The sequence below is a fragment of the Scylla paramamosain genome, unplaced genomic scaffold, assembly GCF_035594125.1.
Source record: "Scylla paramamosain isolate STU-SP2022 unplaced genomic scaffold, ASM3559412v1 Contig20, whole genome shotgun sequence".
Lineage (NCBI taxonomy): Eukaryota > Metazoa > Arthropoda > Malacostraca > Decapoda > Portunidae > Scylla > Scylla paramamosain.
In genome coordinates, this window is record NW_026973685.1 from 696,214 (window position 1) to 722,538 (window position 26,325).

Below are 26,325 nucleotides of genomic sequence, written 5' to 3' on the forward strand. Positions count from 1 at the left end.
ATATATTTTAGGTAAATATCTTTAATTTTGGGCATTCATTTCTTTCCACCGGTGGGCGAGATGCAAAGGCCCACGTCACCTCTCTACGTATGTGAGAATCTATACACTGACTTTTTTGCCGTGACACAGTGGTACTGCGCGCGCTTTGGTGGCCTAGGGGGTCCATACTTCCTTTCACCATATCTATACGTAAGTTTATTATTATTATTTTTTTTCCTCTTATCACTTTCCCTATCAATTTTTAGTCTGCCCTCCCATCACGTCCTGTCGATTTCATGTTCACGTGTGTGTGTGTGTGTGTGTGTGTGTGTGTGTGTGTGTGTGTGTGTGTGTGTGTGTGTGTGTGTGTGTGTGTGTGTGTGTGCGCGCGCGCGCGCGCAGTGTTTTCTCTGCCATGCTTGTTGAAGCGTTGTTGATGTTCTAGTGCCCTTTGTTCCTCTTCACTCTAGGAACAGGAAATAGTAGCAGAGACATAAAAATACCCTAATAAAACACAGTAATATTTAAGTTCACGGGTAAAAACTCAACAAATACCCATACATACATACATACAAAAGAAAAAAAGAAAAAATGCAAACGAACTATAAAAAACTCCCTTTTGCAAATTACAATGTTTTGAAAAGTTAGTAGCGCTACAACTTTGCTAAATGGTGTGCTGTATGAAGCCCTCGCAACAATACGCGGCTCTCAGGCATGTCGAGTATGAATTAATCTTCATAATTCGCTTCGCTCGTACGGAAATAATACAGAGAGTAATGTTTGGCGTTTGTTCGTGTTACATCTGTAGTGTGTGTGTGTGTGTGTGTGTGTGTGTGTGTGTGTGTGTGTGTGTGTGTGTGTGTGTGTGTGTGTGTGTGTGTGTGCAGTGTTTTCTCTGCCATGTTTGTTGAAGCGTTGTTGATGTTCTAGTGCCACACACACACACACACACACACACACACACACACACACACACACACACCTTCCCCTGCTCCCTCCACCCCAGACTCCCACACGCCATCTCAAAGACTAAATTGGCCGGAACTAAAAGCTTTGTGTCGCGACATTTCCCTTTCTTCCCCCGCCCTTCGCTGCTTCCACTTGTGTAAACACGATACAAAAAAGAAAATGCATAACACACACACGATGCAAATAAGATTTTGTTTTCATTTTTTCCCGTCACTATTTCAAAGATTTGTTTTATTTTGTGTGTATGAAAATCAAATTACAATGAAATCATAGGAATTATTTTCGCAGCTTTGCTTTGTGAAGAATTAAATATATCAATATTTATAAGAAACGCTTTAAATTTCATGCGATTTTTTAATCTAATTTGGAATTCTTTTTTATTCCTCATCGTGAGGCGTACGTGAAGCACCAATCACTGAGGAAGCACACACTTACTTCAGATGAAATAGTATAGTTTATTACACAAACATATGAATTTATTCTCTTATGTTTTATTGTGTTCCTTCTCTCGTCTTTCCTCTCGTTCTAAAAACAATTTCTTTTTTTGCTCCTCAATAATTTAACATTAGTGACAAAATACAAGAAAAAAATCCATGAAAACCCAACTAATTCCTTTGAAAACTGTCCTGATGAGAAAAGAGTCTTGAAAGTACGACCCCTAAACACTTTCCTGCATCCTCCAACCTCCCTGGAGTGGCCAGCCCCAGTGTCCGCGCAGGGACGCCCACTACCTTGCCATTTATTTCCACATAAACAGTCTTGCACACCTCTGCACCTCAGCCTTCTTTCCTCTGTAGTCCCCTACGATATCTGGTGTGTGTGTGTGTGTGTGTGTGTGTGTGTGTGTGTGTGTGTGTGTGTGGGAGGAGATGGAGGAGAGAAACACAAAGAAACACAACCAAAATAAACACACACACACACACACACACACGAGGAGGAGGAGGAGAAGGTAGAAGAGGACAAGGAAAAGGAGACGAATGAGCAAGGACAAGAAACAAAATAATCACGAAACAAGAACAACAAACAGCAGTAAACTTATTTATGTGACAAACTGCACAGCCTCATCTGAAGCAAGAGACACTAGATGGTCTGGGCTGAGGCAAGGAGGACAAAGACGACGAAGATAGGATTCCAGGATAAAGATTACGACGCATCCTTTTAAGGTTTACATTAAAGCTGCGTGGTGAAGGATTTATTCCCCAGTGTCCTCCTGGCTGTGCTGCAGGAGAGAAGAGGCGAGGAGTTTCTGTCATTCCTTCTGTCCGCGCCGTCTGCCGCTCAACAGATAGAAAAATGTCAATCTCGATCATTTGTATTGTGCAAGCTGGAGGAACATCACGGGTCTGGAAAATAGAAGGAGTTGGAGATACGAAGACATAATAAATTGACGATATTATTCTTTATTCCGTATTCTAAGTGTGTTTTATTTCGATTTCCAACAGGTTTTCGTATAAAGCACGTCATTTTGGGTATTCATGACTGTACGGCTTAATTTAACAAGGATTCTGCACCATCCTTTGGCTTTATTAGATGTTATTGAGATTTTCGAGAGTGTTAACTGAACAAGGATTCTTCATCACTGGCAAAGTCACCCACGAGAACACGACTGAGCTTCTGCCCTCTTAGGTTTCTTTTACTTGGAACTTATAAAAAGAGTAATCTTCAGAATTCAAAGCTTTGGTCGTGCGGGGACAATATACACTCCACGTTTTCGACAGAAGGACAAGACCAACAAGAGGGAGACTTCAAGACACTTCCCGAGATAATTTTGGAGTTGCCTTTGAACTCTTTCCTCTGAGTCTGGCGCCTTAAGTGTGTTTTTTTTTTTTCACCAGTTATTGTTTTCCTTGGTCAGGGGCCTTCTTACACAAAGAATTTGGCTTCAGTTATGGCAGAAAGAAAAAAATATGGTATTAAGAGTCATTTTTATGGCCCTTGATCAGAGCCCCTTATGCATTAAAACAAATAATTATAAAAAAAAATAGCAGTGCAGTGTGACGCTAAAGAAGTGACGCTCTTGACTGTCTATTACGTCACGCTATAATTCACAGAATTTAGCAGCGAAAATTAATGGCTAAAAGGTAATTGCGATTTCCATGTTATTATAATGGAACTAGAATTAATATCGGCTTGTGGCAAAAATAATAATATAAAAAAACACGGCTTTGCGGGGTGAGTGTGCGGCGCGATACGGCCACAGCCAGCCAGGACGTGCGGACCTCACTGCAGAGTACTTTATTGTTAACTAATAAATTGGCATGGCAATATTCAGTACATACAGTTGGCCAGCCAATATTGAGTATATGCAGTTAGCGAGGCAATATTAAGTATATACACTTGGCAAGGCAATATTAAGTACAGATGCCTGAACAACTGCAATATTACTAGAGTTCCCTAAAGTAGTTATGACAAACTCCACTGTGCTTTCTTTTCAGTTCATGTTGTATATGTTGTAAATGTTGATATGATATATCTTTAATGATTTGCATATAAACTGTGATGGATAATTCTCTCTCTCTCTCTCTCTCTCTCTCTCTCTCTCTCTCTCTCTCTCTCTCTCTCTCTCTCTCTCTCTCTCTCTCTCTCTCTCTCTCTCTCTCTCTCTCTCTCTCTCTCTCTCTCTCTCCATTTATATACTTATCTATTTATCTATGTATCTAGCTATCTATCTGTCTCTCTGTCTGTCTCTCTATCTACCTACTATATTCTACCTACCGCATCTACGTACTATATTCCTAAAAGACTGTAATCCAAGACAAACTTTCAATATTCACTCCAGTGCACTTCATGCCTGCAGGTTGGTTACGAATTAATAAATAGACTAATGAAATGGCAATACTACATTTTCTAAAAACTGGAATCCAAAATGAACACTTAATATCTACTCCAGAGTGATTGGAAATCATGGACGAATGAACTACAGTGAATTAGTCATAAACACTGCAATTTCTATGGTAATATTCCTGAAAATTCTGTAATCTGAAATAACTTGATATTCTGGAGTATCATGTGAGTCTTTCAATAGCTTCCCTTGATGAATGGAGTTCTTATAATTCACCCGCCTTTGTGCAGCTGCCCCAGGTAGTGATGCCACAAAGTCCACTGAACTCCATGTCTGAATAGAAATTAGTGTTTGGAATAATTAACTGTTTCATAATGGGAGTTCTATAAAGAGTTGGGTGCAGCATTCCTTTTGATAATCTCCATGTTGCCTTTTCATTCCCTTCCCTTATCTTCACATTCCTCCCAGCACTTTCTCGCTAATCATCCTTATCCCTCGTTCCTTTCTTCCTTGCTCCTTCCTTTTTTTCCTTCCTTTTTTCTGAGCCATGAAATCATTCAATCAATAATATTCAATTAATAATATTTTTTATCCCTTTTTTCTTTATCTCCCTTACTACTCTTTCGCTTATCATCCTTTTCTCCTTTCTTCCTCTCTCCTTTTTTTTCTTCCTTTTGTTGCACATTTATATCAGTCTATCAGTCAATAATCCTTTCTCATCCCAACATCTTATCCTTCCTATCCTTTGCCTCTTCCTTTCTTCCTATGTAACCCATTCCCAATGCATGCATCGTTCTCTCCTCCGACCTCGCATCCTTTCTTCCTTCTCGCCTTCCTTTCCAATGCTTGTTCTCTTATCTACTCTTACCTCATCTCTTCTCTATCCAAACATCCTATCTTCCATCTCTCCTCATTTTCTTCCTTTCCCTTTCCTTCTTCTTTTCCCTTCTTTTCCGTTTACTTTACCATCTCTCTTCATCTTTCCTTCCCCCTTATCTTCCCTTCTTTTTCTTCCTCTTTCCCTCTCACTTCTGTTCCCTCTACCACTTCTCTCTCCGTCTCTCCTTCTTCCCTATCATCTCCCTCCTCCTCTCCCCATCATCTTGCCTCTCTCCCTAGGTTTATCCTTCTCTATCTCACACAACGTTACGCCTCCCCATCAAATTCCCCTCCCTTCCCCTCCCACCTGCCTCCCGTCCTCCCCTCCCCTTCCTCTGTACCTCACCACCTCCCCCATCCCACGCACCTCGTCACCCTGGGAACGCCTCCAGCACCAGCAAACTGTGTCCCTTTAAATACAAAAATATTTCAGGAAAATGTTGCAGCCTCATTCTTACATTCCAGGGAGCTTCACCACCACCACCATCACCACTATAACCATCATCATCACAGCCACTACTGCCACCACCATCAACACCACTACCATCACCACAACCACCACCAATATCATCACCACCACTACCATCACCACCACCACCATCGTTGCATCAGCCATTAAGAGTATCTGGATACTTTTTTTTTTCTGTGTGTGTGTGTGTGTGTGTGTGTGTGTGTGTGTGTGTGTGTGTGTGTGTGTGTGTATAAGCGGCTCTAGCCAAGGGCAACAAAAAATGGTGAAAAAGGTGTCAGTCCCTAAAGAGGACAGTCCGAAAGCAAATCTAAAATTACATTGAAAAATCACAGCCCTGACTCACTTAACGCAAATACACCACCATACCAAGAACCCTGCTCTCCCCTGTGTCCATCTTACATAACAACGCTATTATGCGAATAGAGCATCTTACGAGTAACTACTAATGACAGATCGGCCTCGTACTTAATCTCGCGTGCGTTAGTTCCTCGCCTTACCGCGTCTAACCGTAACCCTTGTAGTATTATCAATATAATAATGCATATTATCAGTCACTACCAAGAATGAATAAATAAGAATAATGGTAAATCGGTCCCGTACTAAATCTAGCGTCCTTCAGTTCCTCGACTTACCGTGTCTAACCTAATCCCCTCGATGCTCTCCAGTTCTTTTCCAAATCATTAATACAAAAGTGGCCTCCGCGTATCTCAAGTGGCCGCCTCTAATCGGTGGAAGCCGGATTTGTTCAAACGGGAGGGCAGCGCCAAGTGGTCAGCGTACCGAACTGGGAAACTCAAGTAAGGGTTATTGAATGTTACCACGTCTTATTTCGACAAGATTTAAAGCTCTGGTGGAGGTTATTATGGTTTTCAAGGGTGTTTCCATGATTTTTTATAATTTAATAAATTGCTCAGGGTAAAAAAATAAGTTAGGGCCGTATCCTGAAACACCTCTGCGCTGCTTCTCTACTACTTTAAATTCAAAGGCTCGTACTTGTACTCGGACGGATTAAGGGTGTTTTTTTGGTTCTAGTGACAGATTAACAAGATTCCTACATTATTAACAGAAGAAACACTCTTGGGAACCCGGCTAATCATCTGTGTGGCCTTTGAAAATAGTCATGGCGAGAGAGCATAGTGTTTCAGAATACACGCTTTAGTACTACTGCGTGGAGTACAGAGGGACACTCCAGCTTATACCTGATAACGTCAACCCCTCACCTGCGTCACCGCGGCACGAGCTGACCACCCAAACCTTCAAGAATTAAGTCCCCAATCGACCCACCAACAAAGCCTACAAGTATCGGTGCCTCAGGATGTATGAAAGATAAATATAAAAACAAGGGCAGGTCGCCGGCGGCCGCTGACCACCTGCACCGTTGTGGTCGTTTTTTCTTACTTATTTATTGCCTGAAAACAAAGGGATGAAGGGACGGATGGACGAGGTGAAGGTAAAAAAAGTAGTGGAGGAGTGGATCAATAGTATGTGTGTGTGTGTGTGTGTGTGTGTGTGTGTGTGTGTGTGTGTGTGTGTGTGTGTGCTCGCGCGTGCACACACAGAGACAGAAAAAAGAAAATCAATTAATAGACAAACAGGCAAACTTTTCTTAATTCTTTGAGGTTAATAATCAAGGATTGACACGAAGGAATATATAAATTGTCAGCAATTTTCATATTACTATTATCATTATCACATTACAGTATAATAGAGTAATCATATTATCGCATTACTGTTACTGTTGTCATTATTATTATTTTCAATATTACTATTATCATTATTATTATTATTATTATTATTATTATTATTATTATTATTATTATTATTATATGATTATGTTTTTTTGTCCCACCACAGTTTTGCAGCACATTTGATTTCCTCTGATACAAAAACGTTGTATAATCCCTCTTATTAATTCCACTTTGTTATATTGGAATTATCGCGACACACACACACACACACACACACACAGCGGCAGATATAGTGGTGATGGTGGTAAAAGTTAAGTAGGTATGAATTGCACGCTGGCTCGCTCGTCCCCTCGTCTACCAATGTATTTATACCCACAGTCTTTTCATAAGTGGCGGTGATAGCTGTGGTGGTGGAGGAGTTGGAGGCGATAGTCGAGGTGGTGGCAGAAATAGTGGTGGTGGTGGTGGTGGTGGTGGTGGTTAAGTTGGTATCAAGTGGACGCTGGCTCCCTCGTCCCCTCGTCTATACATTTATTCCCACAGTCTTTTCATGAGGACACAAAGGGGCAATCTCTCCCCCCGCACGTAGAATCAACAAGGTGAGGCTGTTCCTGATGGCGCTCCCTCGCCCCACGCTCCACGCAGGGTCGCCTTTAGAATTGCACACATTCACTCTATTGGTTCTGAAGTAAAAGATAACTCTCTCCGTTACACAATAGCGAGATGTTGAAATCTACCTTGAAATTGCACCTCAACTCTACTTTTTAATACTCCCAGGCTACTTTATTCAGATTTAACACTATTGGGAAAGGAAATGTACTTCGGAAACCAATAGTGTTGTAATTCAGTCTTGACTTGAATTTTTCTTTCCAGTTCAAACTAAACAATTTTTTTTTTCTTCTCTGTTACTGTGCCCTGTTCATTTTACTTAGCGGAAACACGGTGCTAGGTAAATCTATCTTCAGAATTCTCACTACTGCACCACTATACTATTCTTCGCTGTTTTTAATGAGCCTTTTCCGGGTGTTTCTATTTTGTTTCATTCTTTCCCTTATTCTTTTGTCTCATGTGTTTTATACTGAGTCTTTCCACCTTTCCTGGGTCTTCCTCATCTTCCGCTCACCGTGAAAGCAGCCATAGATAGGATCATATTCTGAAACACCTGCGCCGCTCCCCCACTACATTCAAAAGGCTCTAGTTAAAATTGCAGAGTTTCTTAAGAATATTTTAATGGTTCTAACGACAGATTATTGAGATTTGTACACTATCAACAGGAGAAATACTCTTGATAATCCGCTTAATGATCTTTGTGGCTTTTGAAAATAGTCGTGGCGAGAGAGCAAGGCGTTTCAGAGTATGGACCATAAACAGGAGAAAAGGAAGAGGCAGACGAGTAGTCTTACAGCAATTACCAATAAAGACGTGAAACTTCTCAGCCACAGCAACACTACAAAGACTGAGCACTTTCCCCGAAGCCTGACGGAAAAAAGATGGAAGGTTTAAAGAAGAGATCCCACTGCAATTCTCCCCTGTAATGCGTCACTCCTCTCCGTTTTCTAGGAACAATGATAGCAAATAAAAGAGAGCTGTGATAGAAACGTGATCAGAAACACGAGACATTCACGACTTTCTTTTTGTTGGCGGAAATTACTGGCAGAAATAATAGGTAGCATATAGTTATGTACGATTGCCCTAAATGGTGATCGTTACAATATCCAGTAATAGAAATTGATATATAGACCAATGAACTGCTCCATATTGAGAGGTCCTCAGTGACTAAGAACAGGATGTATGACAGGTGAAAGTACATGACTAATATTCATTCCTGAAAGCCTTTGAATATGTCTGTTACTTAGCGCAACTGTACCTGACCCGGACACAAGGTAACGTGTAGTGCAGTGGAAGGAAAAAGCGATGTAAAAACGTGGTTCAGCAAGAAAAAGCCCCTCTGGTCTGCCATAAAGGTGAAGTGGTCAGACCTTCGCATTTGGTTTGGGTAAGAAATCGTGCAGCAGCAAAATCTCAAACCCAGCGAGTCTGAAAGTTAATGTCATTGCCGATACTCTTTTTTGACGGGAAATGACTGATAGTTTTGAGTGGGTATTTCCGCGTTTTCTTGGCATCAATTATCCTTGTGATTGTGTGCAGGTAATAGACACACTAGAACCAACTAATACTCTTACATCTGTGGGCTTGACTGGCACGCTGTGAGCCTCTTAATGAAGGTAGGTGATCCTCTCAGCCACCAGTGTAATAGACAGGAAGCATTCACATCTGTAATTTAACCTCTGCCTCAGCTGGGATGGTTGTGAATAATGAATGCATCGAAGGTAACATCATCTGTTACTACCGTAAAACAGTGAACACACACACACGCACATACACAGAGCGAGAGCGAGAGAGAGAGAGAGAGAGAGAGAGAGAGAGAGAGAGAGAGAGAGAGAGAGAGAGAGAGAGAGAGAGAGAGTCAAACATAGTTTAATCTGCAGACGAGAGGAAAGAATCTTGCAGGACAAACAAATGCTGTTTAATGTACTGAACTCAGCAACCTCGCTCACTGTCCTCGCTTCACGGTGAATACGGAGCCGGTTTTGCCTCCGTGGCTTCACAGCGTAGAAGTATACAGCTCTGCCCAGCTCTCACCAGCAGCGGTCTCCGCCGCCCCGAGTCGTCCACAGGCAGGAATAGCGAGGCAAGTTTCCCTGGTGCTCGCTGCAGCAGTCGTTCAACTCCACTCTAAACTTGCAATACCTTTGTCCCTCAGCGGCCTCGCCTGCAGCGCGGCGAGGCGGGGCTGACCGGACGGTGACCTGCGCCAGCTTCCCTTCCATCAGCTTTATTTATTCATTCTTTATATATATATATATATATATATATATATATATATATATATATATATATATATATATATATATATATATATATATATATATATATATATATATATATATATATATATATATATATATATATATATATATTGTTATTCTTTCATTCTTAAAAGAGTGTATGTAAAATATTGCTTCACACAATGCCTCGCTGCCACTGAACTTTTTTTTTCCCATCAGAGAAGTTAATCTCCTGTTCTATGAAATATTCTCTTCTTCACATTTTGTATCAACTATAAAATAATAAGAGTGAACGGCTGGCATGTTCATGATTTAACGTCAACCTAAAGCACATATTATATCTGGTCAGACAGACTGCCCTACTTCGCCGACACACAGAAGCATAACCACAATTCGCAATCTCTCTCTCTTAAGAATACGCGACACTTACGAACCTTGAACCTGGTAGCTTATTTTTTTTCTACTGTCAAATTTGTTTTTTATATGCTCAACTTTTAAACTACCGTCATATCTACTTTCTCAGGATTCAGTACGAAGTTAAGATGGCATTTTGCAACGTTTTGTGGAAGTTCCTGAGATTTCAAGGGTGTTATCACGATTCTAGTGGTAGTCTAACAAGGACACTGCACCATCAAAAGGAAAATCTCAAGTGAGAACCCGGCCAATAAATAATTTCTCTGATCTTTGAAAAGTTCTCAGGAGAGTCATAAGTCTTTCACAACCCAGACGACGAAGTATTGGTCTGGTCATGTGTTGTTGTGACCTGTGTTGCAATTGTATGTGCCAACAAGATTAATTTCGAGATATTTCGTAGTGTTCACTTCCCCCCGGCAACCTTGCGTCACACAGCAAAGGACAGCACACGTGACTGTCTGCCTCGAGAGGGTTTGTTAACACTCCAGCCTGACAGATACTCTCTCTCTCTCTCTCTCTCTCTCTCTCTCTCTCTCTCTCTCTCTCTCTCTCTCTCTCTCTCTCTCTCTCTCTCTCTCTCTCTAACTTGTTATTGTTATTATCACCGGGAAGAAAAGGAAAACAAAAGAACAGAGAAAAAAAAAGAAGACAAGAACAGCAACACCAACAATAACAATAACAGTAATTGTAGCACACACACTCAACACCACCACCACCACCACCACCAAAACAACAAGAACAAGAATAACAACAACAACAACAACAACAACAGCAAGAATAACGACAACAGACAACAACAACAACAGCCGACCAACCAAACAAAAACAAACAAACAAATGAGGAAAATAAGCACTGGAAAGAAAACACAAAACAAAGTGGACAAAAATATAATGGACTTTCTCTCCTCCTCCTCCTCCTCCTCCTCCTCCTCCTCTTCTTTTTTACCTCCGCCACGTACATCACAGCCCAGCGTGCTTTATTATTTCACAGTGGCGTCTTAATGTAATTCACGTAACGCATTCCCGCACCTCACCACTCAGGCCGCCGCTTGGTTGTCTTTAGTGTTCCAAAGCTGGCGGTAAATTACTGTTTTGGAGTAATTTAACTTCTTTTTTCGAGAGTAATGGAGGGGTGACAAAAAAAAAAAGTGAAGAATTCTGGAAATCAAGAAAATATTGCGGTACCTGGTATTAGGGTTAATGTTAACTTAGTATGTAGAGTTGAAATGTTAATCTATTATGATCAAATAGTTGAACCGAATATCAATAAACATTAAAACTACTGTATAGTCTTAGAAAAGAAGAAATATGTACCTAAGTATGTGGCATGCCAAGAGTATTTTGAGAAACAACAACAACCACAACAACAAAAACAACAACATCAGCAGCAACGAAAAACAAGAAGAAAAGAAGAGAAACAAGAAGAAAACAAGGAAAGCAAGAAGAATAACAAAACAACAACAAAACCAAAAACACCACCACTACCGACAAGAACAACAACAACAACAACAACTACCACCACCATCACCACTACCGCCGCCGCCGCCACCACCACCACCACCACCTCCACCACCGAGGTTAAAGCAAACACACAAAAATATGACGAGCATGAGTTTTCTCTGCCCACACACGCTCCTCCCAACACCCTGCTGTGTAACTCTTCCCTCTCCCTGTGTTTCCCTCGCCCAGTGCTTTCCCTCTCTCCCCAAACATTCTCCCTCCATATAACTATTCTTCCCCCCTTCCCATTCACACCTTTTTGTTATCCACATCTCTTTCCCCCATCACTTTGCCTCTCACCCAGCCTTCTCCCCAAATATACCCTCCCCATTCACACTTGTCCCTAAAAACTTACTCTTCTCCTCTCTCCCGTCGTCCTCTCCCACGCATACCCATCCACTTTCTCTCCCCTTCCCGTATTCTCCCTCTTGACTCTTCGCCCCCGCACTCCTACGGTTCCCTCCCCACGCACACGCCTCGACAACCTCTATTAGCCCTACTCTCTCTCTCTCTCTCTCCCCTCCTACATTCACTCCCTAGCTTTTCTCTGTCCCTCCGCCCACTCACACACACACACACACACACACACACACACACTCACACTCACCCACCCTTCGTCTGCAGGAACCTTCTCACTCTCTCGTCCCCCCGTCAGCTTTACACAAAACACTTTCCCAAGATGCTTCTACTGTTTCACGCTCCCCATCTGAATTTATTTATATCATTCAGTGTTACCCTCTTCTCTCCTCCTCGCGGTGTAAGGGTCACGCCTCCCTCGCTACTCTCCTCGACACCATTACGCTACTTTTGGCATAAACGCATTACTTGTGCGTACCTTTCGGCTCCCTGCGGCTCAGGTACGCTACAATACGCTTAATGTCCGTGATTCCAAGCCGGGCTGTATGTTGGCTCCGTCAGCGCCAGAGAGCGTGCTTTGTGCTGATGGCGCTAACGTGTTTGCTTTGTTTTACCGTGGCAAACAAATGTTGTTTTCATATTTCCGTCCCCCATTTGTACTGCATCCCACTGTTGCCGCCTCCCCGTGTTCCTTTCTCCTTGACGCGACAAAACGTTGCTGCCGTTGAACAAATGGGCGGATTTTACTAGACGCCTCAGGGTCAGTAAGGGGATGGCGGGGTGGCGTGTTGCCTTAACCCGCACTTACCATTTCAGCCACGAGTCACCGCCAAGCCATATCTTCCACTAGTCACTGCAATACTCCCTCCCGCGCGACAGTGATTTTCCTCCTAAGACTGCGCCGCTGAACATAAGAGACCACGGGACAAACAAATAAGGCGTCGGGGAAAGCGAGGGTTGATGAGAAAGAGGAGAGGTAGATGTGTATTGTCTACCTAAATAGAAGAGGATAAGGCTTAACTAAGAGCCTGTGCAGAGGAATGAGGGCTGATGAGAAAGAAGGGACGGTATACTGAGAACCTGTGTGTGTATTGTCCCTGTAAATACAACTGAGGGTTAACTGAGTGCCGGAGCGAAGGTTTAATTAGAAGATGTCATTACAGGTGAATATGTCCTTACTAAATCTATGGGAACCACTGTAGATGTCCGTGTTTGTGTTGTGGTTACCTTCGTGTTGGTCTACAATGAAGAGGAAGAACCTATTGTACTCTTGATCTAGGGCCAAGGCATGACTATTGTATCATTCACCTTCCTGTACGAGTTACCGTCTGTACATTGCATATTTTTTTTTTACTTTTTAACTAACTTGCGTGACTCCTCGCCTGTCCATAAGGGAAGTTACCGTCAGTACATTGCACAAATTCTCTTCTTTTTACTAAACCTGCGTGACTCCTCGCCTGGCTGTCTACGAGGGACCGTTAGCTTGAGGGGAACTAGAGATACGGGCGGTGCTGTGTGCCATCACGAGTCAGCCTAGCAATGTGCATGTCTGTCTCTCTAGCAACTCTTACTTGACTGTACTGTCTTTGTCACGTATTCCACATTTTGTTCTTTAAGTTATGATGCTGTTATGTGGTCTGAATTGTTGATAGATATGTTTTTGCTGTCCTTTCACAACACAGAGCATAAATTATTAAGCGTGTGACAGAAATGTATAAGGTGATTCAATATTTCAGAAGTCACGAGGTAAGGATTGAATATACAGAACAAATTTGAACTCTAAATAGAAATACTGCAATAGCAAGAAATACTGAAAAAAAAAACACGTAAAAACAACAAACACTGCAGCGGTAAGCCAGTGGCAGAACACGTAAGCTGCTTCACCATTCAAAATGTGACTGAACCAAGGGTCAGCAGCGTCCAACCCGCGGGTCAGTGTGGCCAGCAGAGGCCAACCGTCCGACCCACAGCCTTGTTTAGTACAAACATTGCATTCCGGCCCACGAAACACGAGGCAGAACAAATTGAAGTCCGCTGAACAATATTCGTTAGGACATGTGGCCGGCTGGTATCTCGTCATTCAGGGATAGCCTCCGCCCCGTCCTGCCTGCCGACACCACCAGTCATCATATTAATGTGCGGGTTTGTCAATACAGTTCATATATACTATACATTATATACCATGTAGCTACACTGTACACTCCGTCTGAAATTTCATTTGAAGCTGTGGTAGTAGTAGCAGTAGTAGTAGTAGTAGTAGTAGTAGTAGTAGTAGTAGTAGTAGTAGAAGATTTCTAGACACCTCTCATAATTTTGGATTCTCCTTTGAACTGTCCTCTTTAGGGTCAGTTCATGCCTTTCACATTTTTGTTGCCCTCGGCCAGAACCACTCTTACGTAAAAAAAAAAAAAAAAGGTAACCGAACAATACTAACAAGCACCTCAATCCCACGCAGCACCGCATCAACTCCACACGCCAACAACAAAACACACAAACGTAACACTGAATACAAACTTACTCCCAATGAACGACACATCATTCCCAGTGATAACCACACACAACACACCCACACCCCTCACACCCACGTGGCGTTAAATTCACTCCTACAGACACCAAACGCGATGATGTGTCCAGGCGGAGACATAAAGAACCGCCTCATGAAGCACATAATATACGAGTGAAGGGAAGGAGGCCCCACGGACACCCCTAAGTATTGTGTGTATAGGACTAGATACGTGACGCCTGGGGACCTCCTCCACCCAGCCAACCACTACCAATCATAGGGATCCTTCGTCTGACGGAAACCAATTGCATGTGTCGGGAAGAGAAGGCGAGGAAAGGAGGGAGCTTGAGGTGGGGAGGAGAAAGCGAGAAGTGGAGCAAGGAAGTAGATAGAAGATGGTAGGAGAAAAAGGAAGGAAGGGGAGGGAGGAGAAGGTAAAGAACTGCAAAAATAGGAGGAGGAGGAGGAAGAGGGAAAGAAAAGACAGGGATAATATAAAAGGAGAAAGGAAGGAGGGAGGAAGAGAAAGAGAAGGAGAAGAAGGAGGTGGACGAGGGGAGGAAGAAGAGGGAGATAATGGTAAGATGAAAAAAAAAAGGGGAGGAAGAGGTACCGAGGAAAGAGAAATTGGAGGAGGAGGAGGAGGAGGAGGAGGAGAAGGAAGAGGAGGAGGAGGAGGAACATATCTATCAACGGATGCTGATGTGAAGTACCAAGAGGCGGAAGAGAAGGGGAGTGGAACTGGAATAAATGAACGAAAGGGGGAGGAGGAGGAGGAGGAGGAGGAGGAGGATGTGAGATTGGGAATGGGAATGGGAACGAGAGGATCCTGCCCGTCAAGTTGATCTGGAGAGAGAGAGAGAGAGAGAGAGAGAGAGAGAGAGAGAGAGAGAGAGAGAGAGAGAGAGAGAGAGAGAGAATATTAAGCGAGGAAAGACGACTAGGACGAAAAAAAGTCTAAATAACACTGCTTCTGTAACATTCCTTACATTATATAACTGATGGCCTTTATAACACTACTACTATCTCATCCCTCCATTCCAGGCATTCAGTGTTGTCAGTCGGGCATCGGCAGGTCGTGGCGGCAGGACAGCGCCAAGCCCGAGGTGTTCATTCAGCCTCACGCAGGTTGATGGGCAGTCATTTAGTGAGTTGGGGGAGAGCTGTGGCAATTTGCGGCACTGTGTCTGTGTCTCCCTGCAGGATCTCACCACACTAGATTGTATTGCAAGAAAATATTATGCAGTAAAAGCAAGCGTCGAGAAAACTGCTGCTAATGTTTTTGTTCATGTCTTCCACGTGGTCTGTGAGGGATCAATGCTTACCATTGATTTCTTGATCTTCCTTCGTCGTCTATCTACGAGTATACCAGAGGTTCTAATACTTTGATGCTTAGTGGCACACTCTGAATGGCGCACCAACCATACAGTAAGTTTAATGTAGACTCACTAAAAGCCACAAATCTAACACCATACCTATCGAGGAAAACTTGGCGGCGCACTTTAGTGATAGTCGCGGCGTAGTACTTTATGTCGTCTTTACATCCTCACGCCGGGGTTAGCTCTATCCTGTGTTGTCCCTGACGCAAAGTGATACATTCCGGCGTCTGTCTTGCCTTATTATTGTTGCAGAATTAACATTCTATCTGAAAATCTTTTACAATTCAATTTTAAATAATGTACTACTGAGACCCGTCTCATTTCAATGCATAGCAGCATAAAAACTAGTTTAAAAGTTGTAACGAAGTTTGATTAAATCTTAAAGTTTTAACTCATTCCTTAATTAATATCAGAACAGCATCAATAGATATTCTTTAGATGCACATCATGGAAACCGTATATAGATGGAATAAGTCACAACAAAGATATAATGATAACGATGACTGATTATAAGAGAAATTGCTATGATGCAAGAACGAACTCACAGTTTTTTGGTGTGAGCAGAGCACGGCAAAACAGAGCTACCCAGATCCCCACAGCCGCACATTACAGGCCTTTGCTTCCCTACACTGGCGCACTGCATGTAATCATTGCTCCTTAACGTAGAGAAAGATTTGTATCTTTGAATGATCTAATTCAGCACATTAGAGGAGGAGGAGGAGGAGGAGGAGGAGGACGGAGGAGGAGGACGGAGAGACTAACAAAAGATGAAAACGAGGTGGTTGAGAAGGACAAGGATGGAGGACGCTAGGAAATTTAAATACTAGTTTGGAATACGTGTTCTCCTGTTCCTAACTGACTTATCTCTGTCCCTCGACCAGAATATTCAGTTTTCCAGCGTGCCTCCACTTAGCTACAGTTGTGCCTTGTTAACCTTTCAACTGTTAGACAATTTGAGAGCTTACAATACTGCAAATAGGTCTGTAACTTAAAGAAAAATATATAAATAAATCGTTCAAATAACTTCCACCTTCTTTACTACGTCTGTGCAAATAATTTTTACGGTGCTGCTGATCTTTCAGTTTAAGAGGTTACAATACTATAAATATTTCTGTGACTTAAAAAATATATACAAGTAAATCAATCACATAGCTTCCTCCTCCTCCTCCTTCTGAGAATCGCTGTTATCGAAGATCGGTAACAAGAACCAGGAAAAAAATAAAAAATATTGTATCCCTTAACAGTAAAACATAAAAAGAACAACAACAGAAAAGCAACTGCTGTGGTTTGTCGCTGAGAATCGCTGTTGTGGTTGGCAGAGAGGCGGAGAGTAGGAGACAACGCCATTCCTTCCTTGCATCTCCTCATTAGTCAGTGATGGACACTTTACATTTATGAACTCTGAAAAAATAGTCAGAAAATATAAGAATTTCATCCAGCGATTCTGGTGGAGCTCCAATATGTGTGTGTGTGTGTGTGTGTGTGTGTGTGTGTGTGTGTGTGTGTGTGTGTGTGTATGAGCTACACAGTGACATGCATCTGTAAAAGCACTCATTCCGCGCTCCAAGAAGTCAGAGAGTAATAATGTACGCAAATAAATATATATGCTGCTGTTTACACTAATTAAAACTAGGCACGGGGTACGTATTATTTTTTCATCAACATAATTCCACACACACAAAAAAAAAAAAATAAATAAATAAATAAATAAAAATGAAAAATAAATGTATCTAAAAAAGAACAATATTTTTTAATTTTGAAAGACCGTGACATTTTCACTTTAATTTAATTTCATTTAATTTCTTCCCTTAATTTCTTTTCCTTTTCTTCTCTTACGTTCTATTTTTTTTAATTCCCGCTTTTTCTCTCTTCCCTCTCTCTTATTTTCTCTCTCTTTTGTCTCCTGAGGTAAGCAAACGTGACGGTGATTTTTAGCGAGGCAGCAGCGAGGCGGCGAGCACTTGTGTGTCCTGACGGCGCGTCGTGTCCCTGTCAGGTGCTTCAGGAGTTGGTCATTAGCGGCCAGGGAAGGCGTGGAGAGGGACGGACGTGAGGGCGGGGAGAGGAGGAATGGGACGAGTGAGTGGGAGGAATGGGGGAGTGAGGGGGAGAAGGGTGGAGTCAGCACGTGATGGGGGGAAAAAAAAGGAAGAGGGGATGAGGTATGAGGATAAGAAAGAAAGAGAAAACTAGGTCATGGAGGAAGAGGGCGAGGCGAAAGGGACGATGAAGATGAGAGAAGAGAAGAACAGACTGGGGGATGACTTTAAAGGATGACGAAAAGGGCAATGAGGGAAAGAGGGAACACGAAGACGATGATGATGATGATGATGAAGCAGAGGAGGAGGAGGAGGAGGAGGAGGAGGAGGAGGAAAGGAAAACATTATGATGATTATAAGGAGGAAGACGACGACAGCAAACAACAACAACAACAACAACAACAACAACAAATATCAATAAAAACAAACAACAACAAGGACGAAGGTAAGAATGACAAGATCGAGAGGTCAGCGAGAAGATAAATAATTTTTCTTAAGGTCGCCGCTGACTGATAACGTCTCGAGGCTCAAGTCGGGAAGGAAGGTGAAAAATTATGCCCCAGTACCACTTACCATAACAAGACAGGGAGTCACGTATGGGGGAGAGTGATGGGAAGATAGCAGTAACAGCGCCAGGCTAAATATACAGGTGTCTGCCTCCAGTTCATGATAAATGTACCACGCCACCCAAAATACTTGTCTCCCATAGGTGCAGTGTTTTATTTGACTGTGAGGGAAAGCTATAATAAGAATGTTAAGGGGAAGGAAAAAAAAAAAGAGAAGGAAAAAAAAAAAGAGAAGGAAGAAGAAAAGATAGAAAGAAAAAATAAGAGTAGGATGACGTAGAGGAGGAGGAAGAAGAGGAGGAGGAAAAGGCTCACATGAGAACACCACTAATCATTTACATGCTCATTAAAGAAACCTTAGGAGAAAGCGAACCATTTCAGTATACGTGCCCATGATTGAACTCTTAACCTTTCTCCTGCCAGCTGAGCAACGCACCGCACAGCCACCCAACACGCAGGAGTATTGGGGATGGAAGATGTTTGTTGAAATAAGTATGGAAAGGTCACCAAGGCGTCAATCAGAAGCTGACACCAGGCTGGCGAAAAAAAAAAAAAAAGGTGCCGATGAAAAGACTGGCGGACGGACAGAAGAGAGTGAGACGCTACAATAAAACTGACGAAAGGTTGACAAAAGACTGGCAGGGGACAACCTCGGGACTGACAAGAGATTCAGATCAAGGCAAAAGTTCCTCAAGGTGTGACAAATACTGACATGACGATTGACAAGAGACGTCTACACACTGACCGATGAGTTTATTGAAAGAAAAGAGTGTTGCCTCTGGGAGACGTGGTGACCCAAGTGCTGCTCAGCGTTAGGACGACACGCGGCGCGGTCATGGGAAGGCCGGTGACCGAGGCCATCCTGGGAAGAGTAATGGCCAGCTTCCGCACTACCTGTCCCGCTATTTGTTCTCCTCTGAATGATATTTCAACCACAGAACACATGAGTACTGTCTCCGCTAACAATACATTTACTCCTCCAATACTGGGACTTCACTCCTGTATTTTATTGTTACTTCACTGCTTCTATATTTTATTGTTATTATCAATCTATGCTATAATTAATATGGGATACTTGTAACTTGCTCAAGAAGCCTAGAAAATTCATTCTTCCCTGCTTAAGAGACAAAGTATTGCCTTAATGTGGCTTGAATTGTACAACAGGAAACCCGCTGCCTCAACGCAACACCGCCACCACGACAGCAATATCAACAACACCAGGCACAAAAAGAGTTCCTCCCACCAAGCCGTGCAGATCAGCGGGGTGAGGTGGTGCCTAAGCCTCCCTATTGATCTACGGCGACAGTTTCTAAAAGTTTTGTGCCCCGAGCGGCGAGCAGTGAGGGAGAGTCGGCCGCGGGGAGTCCTGGGCCTGCTTCCTTTGTGGCCTGTGAACCTCAGAGGGAAGTTACAGTAGGGGGGTCAAGTACCGCCCGCCGCCTCGCTATATTCTTTACTTGTATAAAGCTGCCGTGCTGTGGACAGACACGTCATTCTCGAGTATCTTACTTGGTTATTGACCCTTCAAGTACTTTGCTTATCTGCCCGAGTATTCAATATTTTTTTTCATTTATTTTGATTTCGTAATTAACTATTTACTCATTTGTTTACTTATCTACTTATTCATGCGTTCGTTTCATTAATTGTTTGCCTATTTAGTTACTTTTAAATGTGGAAACTGGTCAAGAACACGAGAAGATGCAGAACAGCATTTCAACTGCCATTAAAAAAAAAACCTCGAAAAGTTTAAGTGTTGAATGGTCGCGGTTTTATCCTCAAAATCTACCTTCTGTGGATGAAAGAGCGAGAGAGAGAGCGAGAGAGCGAGCGAGCGAGCGAGAGAGAGAGAGAGAGAGAGAGAGAGAGAGAGAGAGAGAGGGAGAGAGCAGCAGACAAACACACCGTACACAAAAAAAAAGACAGACAGACAGTAAATACAGTCACACAGACACACGCCTTCAAAGTGAAGTATCAAAGCGCTCCCTCTCTCTCTCTCTCTCTCTCTCTCTCTCTCTCTCTCTCTCTCTCTCTCTCTCTCTCTCTCTCTAAATCTACCTGTATTTTCTTTCTTTTGTAGCGCCATTACTGTTTTTTTAAGGTTCGCTTTGTATCGCCTGACCAGGAGAGAGAGAGAGAGAGAGAGAGAGAGAGAGAGAGAGAGAGAGAGAGAGAGAGAGAGAGAGCACTTTTTACTATGCCAATAAAATTAAGTACATACGCTACACACACACACACACACACACACACACAGGCCATAGAGAACGCTACACACACACACACACACACACACACACACACACAGGCCATAGAGAACAAGAACAGACGAGCGAGGGAGGCGAGCGAGGAACCATGAAACTAAAAAAGAAAAAATATAACTTTCTCCGCAGCAGAGAAAACACACACACACACACACACACACACACACACACACACACACACAGAGCCATAGAAAGCCATGATGCATATTTTTGAGAGAGAGACAGACGAGACAAAAAAAAGCAGATAAACACGACAGATTTTCGGAATTAGAGAGAGACAAACTCAGACATACAGAAATAGACGGACAGAATCTTCATGTTTTGCAATACTGGGGTAGTGTATTCCATCAAGCATCTCGCCAAATCACCGGGAAGAGGAGGAAATTACTCTAATAAACCTACGAGAGAAATAACTTGCGTGGGGGAGGGAGAAAAAAGTGAAAAATATAAAGCTGGAGAGAAAGAGCAGTTTTTCAGTTCAGAGGATCGACGTGGCGCAGCGGTAGAGAGAGAGAGAGAGAGAGAGAGAGAGAGAGAGAGAGAGAGAGAGAGAAACAGTAGAGAGGAAGAATAAATATAGAAGATGGAAGGAAGGGATGGAGAGAAAAACGTGGGTGGGAAGGGTGCCTGAGAAGGAGAGAGAGAGAGAGAGAGAGAGAGAGAGAGAGAGAGAGAGAGAGAGAGAGAGAGAGAGAGAGAGAGAGAGAGAGAGAGAGAGAGAGAAAGGGAAAAGAGAGAATAAAGAGGAGAGAGAAGGAGAGATGAATAAGGGAGGCGATAGAAGGAAAGGGTGAGGAGGAAAAGTGGTTCGGGAAGGGCGCCTGAGGAAGAGGCGGGGAAATATTGCGAAGGGGGATGCGGGGAAAAAGAAAAGCATCTCAAGCAGAAAGGAAAGAGAGGGGAGGAAAAGTGGAGGAAGAACAGGGAAGCGATCTGAGGGAGAGAGGGAGAGATGGTGCGCGGTGATACAGAAGCAGGGATGGGGTGATGAGGGTGATGTGAGGCTGGGAGAGATAGGGAGAGGGAGGGGAGGGAGAGGGGAGACGAGGAAAGATGATGAGGTGTGTAGGGTACGAAGATAAGAGGGAATGTTTACATGATGGAAAGAGGTGTGTGTGTGCGTGTGTGTGTGTGTGTGTGTGTGTGTGTGTGTGTGTGTGTGTATACTCTTGTAATTTCAGATAAGCCATATATACCTGGGAACGGTCACACTTACTTCCATTCATAATCTCTGGAGTATTTCATAGCAATCAATAGCTAATGACGGAATAGTTCAAGGATTATACAACATTAATTCGTAACTTTTGACAAGGTGATGGGATCTGAGCGTCTAACTTTACATACGCGTACGCTTTCCTGTGATACAAAAAATTGAGGGTTCAGCGTTCAAAATGATAAGCATGATGACGAAATTTTCTTTTGAATGGTCAGTCTGCTGGAGACGAACCTTTCAAATACAATCCCTTCCCTTACACATTCACCAGGAAAAATACACAGTGCGAGGCTCGGTGCAGACCACCCGAACTGCGCTGCCTTTGTTCTTTTGTTTCTTTACCTCCGCGCTCCAGAACTGATGCCCACACAGCAGCACCAATACTAACTGATCTGATTACCTCCGTGACTGATCTGATCAAATTCAATGTTAACGGCACGAGGAGGGGACGCACAGCTGGGCTCGGCCACATTACAGAGCTGATAACACAAGGAAATCTTGGGACGGTTCCCAGGACGTGTGTTCGAGTGTAACCTTTGTGTCTTTTCAAGCATACGAGTCTATGTGGCTTTTCAAGCATACGAGCATTTCAAAGGTAAAAACTCCATTTCATAGCTATGAAATTATGAAAAAATATGCTATGACTCGTGATATTACAATATCTCTATATCTTGATTTCAGCAGGCGAAAATGTAGCTACATACCCGCCATTAACAACCTTATTACCGAGTCTGTTCATTCGCTCATCACTCATTCACTTATCACTCCACATTATCTAACAGGCGTTAAATTCCAAGACCCGCCACGTGCCTCGAGATCAGCAAAACCCGGGGATGCTAACACTGCAAAACCACACACAGCGAAGCATCGTAAAGTAGTAGAGTCTCAGGGCAGATGCTGAGTACAGCGTCTATTGCAAGCAAGATGAAGGCAGCGAATGAAGCGTGAAATGCGTGAAGCGAAAGCGCGGCACACGCCAGTACGGGTACACCCAATAACGGAAGGTCTAGTCTGGCTGAGGAGGCGAGGCTGATATGGAGGAAATGCTGGCCTATGTTCAGAAACTCTCTGCTTTCCCACCATGACTATTTTCAAAGGCCACAGATGATTAACAGTATTCAAGAGTGTTTCTCCTGTTAATAATGTAGAAAATGTTACTCTGTCTCTAGAAGCATAAAAACACTCTTAAAAATCCTTTACATTCTGAAACTTTTTGTAATTACGAAAGGTGTGGTGAAGGGTGTCAGAATATGGTCCATTACCGCCTCCGTCACAACGCCCGGGTCACTGCAGCCACCCAGGAAAGTATCACTCTGATAAATCTTATACGACTTCATGCTGCTGAGGACGAATTGTTCATTGCCACCCTGTTGCTGAGGCGTCTTGCGTTAGCGAGTCTTGTTCGTGGCACTAACACTGACAAACGTCTAACAGCAGCAACATACTATAAAGAATATCAACAACCAACACTGATATCGCTAAGGAAGCTCTGACACGAATAGAATTATACACCTGAGCACATCATTAGAATATACAGCGCAGTGTGGCGTCCTTGTCTAGCCGAGGTGTCATTCGTTATCCTCATTATATATCTATTTATTATTTATTCTGCTCATGGCGTGTTGAAGAGAATAAGAACGATGCGACAAAACAACAGTCCCTGTAGAATACATGACACGTTCTAGAGCACATGAACACAATTGTCACTAGACCAGTGGAGTTTTCATCCTTGTCCTTGAATTTATCTGGTCTTAATTTTCCTATAGATTCTGCATTAACATCTCAATAAGTAGCATTTAGAGAAATCAGTTGGCTTATCATCACTGTTCTGGAATTTCCCCAAGTAATGTTCCCTATTCATTCTACCCGAAAAATCTGACAACTAAAACCATCGTTGCTGGCTGGTTACTGTGGTGGTGATTGTTTTGGTTACCTTGTTAGTGGTGGTGGTGGTGGTGGTTGTGATGGGGGTGTGTTGGTTACATTAATGGTGGTAGGGTTGGTGATGGTGGAATTGAAGGTTACAATGGTGGTGGTGGTTGTTACAGCAGTGGTAATGGTGATGGTGATTATGCTGATAACGACCACCACGGCCATTATGATGACTGTCACGTCGTTCACACCACAATGGCAGCCACTCACGCACTCTCTCTCTCTCTCTCTCTCTCTGACATTCACCAAGGCAGACATGAATTTCGGTGACCTGCTCCAATGACCTCCCTCCTCCCTTCCCTCACCTCCTGACCTTTTCTTGACCTCTGCACCTTCCCTTGATACAATGCCCTTACTTCTTGCCTGACCTACTCTCTCTCTCTCTCTCTCTCTCTCTCTCTCTCTCTCTCTCTCTCTCTCTCTCTCTCTCTCTCTCATATCAGTACAAGAATATAGGAAGTGAAGCATGACTGTCACTGCATCACGCTGTCCCCTCAACCCTTTCCTCCCATGCCCTCCTCCCTTACAAGTACAATGATACACGCGACTAAACTATTGAACAATGGTAACGACCAACAATCATTGCCACTAAATACAATTGCAAATAACAGCTTCAAACTATCCGTGACACCACTGCACGATATTCATATGTACAGCATCACGGAAAACACAGTAGCGGGGATATAAGCTGCCGTGGGGAGCGGCAGGCTGTGGGGGTTGGGGGGAGGGGACTAGTATCAGTGACGTCACAAAGTCTACTTACCCTCAGTTATCATGTGAACACGTGTTATGAAATAAACAAACAAAACATGGTGACTGCACACCAAAGACAACAAACATGAATCAACAACTGTACCTCGCTCCTACTGCTGTCCGGCGTCGCCACGGAGTAAATCAGACAGGGAACACCAGGCCTCCAGCACCACACTCCCTGCTGCCAGCGCTCAGTACCCACGGCAAAGTCAGCTCCATGGAAGCTAGAGAGTCTAACGCTTCCTTTGCCTGCACTACTGCAAAGTACAATTAACGACCACTACACAAACTAATGACACCGGTGTTCAATTACTGAGGTGATTAACGCGCAATTCAGATATCCACGTGACCGCGCGGCGCCTCGTCCCTCGAGTGGTGACGCCAGCGTGGGACCTCCGCCTGGCCAATCTGGGACTCGGTTCGTTCTCGAGGTTCACTGCTTCGAGTCTTTCTCATACCTTTCTTTCCGGTATCTGGTATGCCGGTATCTGGTATGCCGGGATATGCCACTCAATTGCTGAATATTACACGGTATACAAAGGACGTATATGAGAGCATGAAAGGTCTACGAAAGGTTTATCTCAGCTCGGTTTCAAACATCTACGCTGACTTGAATCCATACCTCAAACGTCACATTGACAGATTCACCACGAAATTGTACTCCTGTAGTGTTCACGAGGTAAGTATGAGATTACACCTTATACAGAGAACATTTATCAGCATTGCAGGTTCAAGAAAGGCGAATTTGAATTTTAGCTTGGTTTCAAACGGCAATCCATCCTGACCCGAGTCCTCAACTTTAGCATTACGTTGCCAGATTCACCACCAAACTGTATAAATGTACTATGTATGCAGTAAGGATAGGATTACACGTGTTTTCAATGGAGATATGATAGCATTACACGAATGTGAAAGATGTATATCAGCTTGGTTTCAAATGCCTACTTACGCTTACTCCAATACGTATGTGTGTTGTGTATGTGTGATGAAGTGCCACGTGCCTGATCCACAACCAAAGTGTATTGTTGTAGTGTGTATGAAGCAAGGATGAGATTATACCTCATACAAAGAACATTCAACCGCATTGCAGGGTTAAGATTACACACTGTTCAAAGGACATGATACATTATTGGACTACGGAAAGTAAATCTTACCAAACGGGATCCACCCTGACTCGAATCCCTAAGTTGAAGCGTCGCGTTGCCAGATTCACCAGTAGATATCAATTCAACGCAAATGGTGACCTCCCAACACTATAAAAGAGAACAGAGAATACATACTCTTATCTACTTCTAAGTCATCATGTATCACGAGTGTCCAAACAATGAATAGCGTACGAATTATTTGTTAGATGTTCATTTTCTTGAGGCAGCGGCGACTCGGCACATCTAATCATCCTACTGAAACACTTCTGCGCCGCACCACCTCCACCAATCAAAAGGCTCTACGTAGTTAAAGTTACACTCATTTTTGAGGGTGTTTTTATGGTGCTAGTGACACACTAACAAGATTTCCACATTATTAACAAGAAAACTTTTGAGAGAAAGAGAGAGAGAGAGAGAGAGAGAGAGAGAGAGAGAGATTTAACTTATTACGCTTGGCTTAGGTTAATATACAATGCTAAATAAGGTGATGAAAGAGAGAGAGAGAGAGAGAGAGAGAGAGAGAGAGAGAGAGAGAGAGAGAGAGAGAGAGAGAGAGAATGATTATGAAAAAAATACAATTCTAATTTTTGTGTGTTACTTTGAAATATCACCAGCATTTCTCCAACTAACACATTTTTATTATTTATAA

At 43.1% G+C, this 26,325-nt stretch overlaps 1 long non-coding RNA gene across 1 annotated transcript; it reads right to left on the reverse strand.

Annotated features, from left to right (window-relative positions):
- Positions 1–1,298: 1,298 nt before the first annotated feature.
- LOC135097450 (uncharacterized) lies at positions 1,299–24,971 on the reverse strand. The gene is made up of 2 exons (XR_010265720.1): positions 24,635–24,971; positions 1,299–2,291 (listed from the first exon to the last, which is right to left on the reverse strand). It is a non-coding gene; the product is annotated as an uncharacterized LOC135097450 (long non-coding RNA).
- Between the last annotated feature and the right edge of the window lie 1,354 nt (positions 24,972–26,325).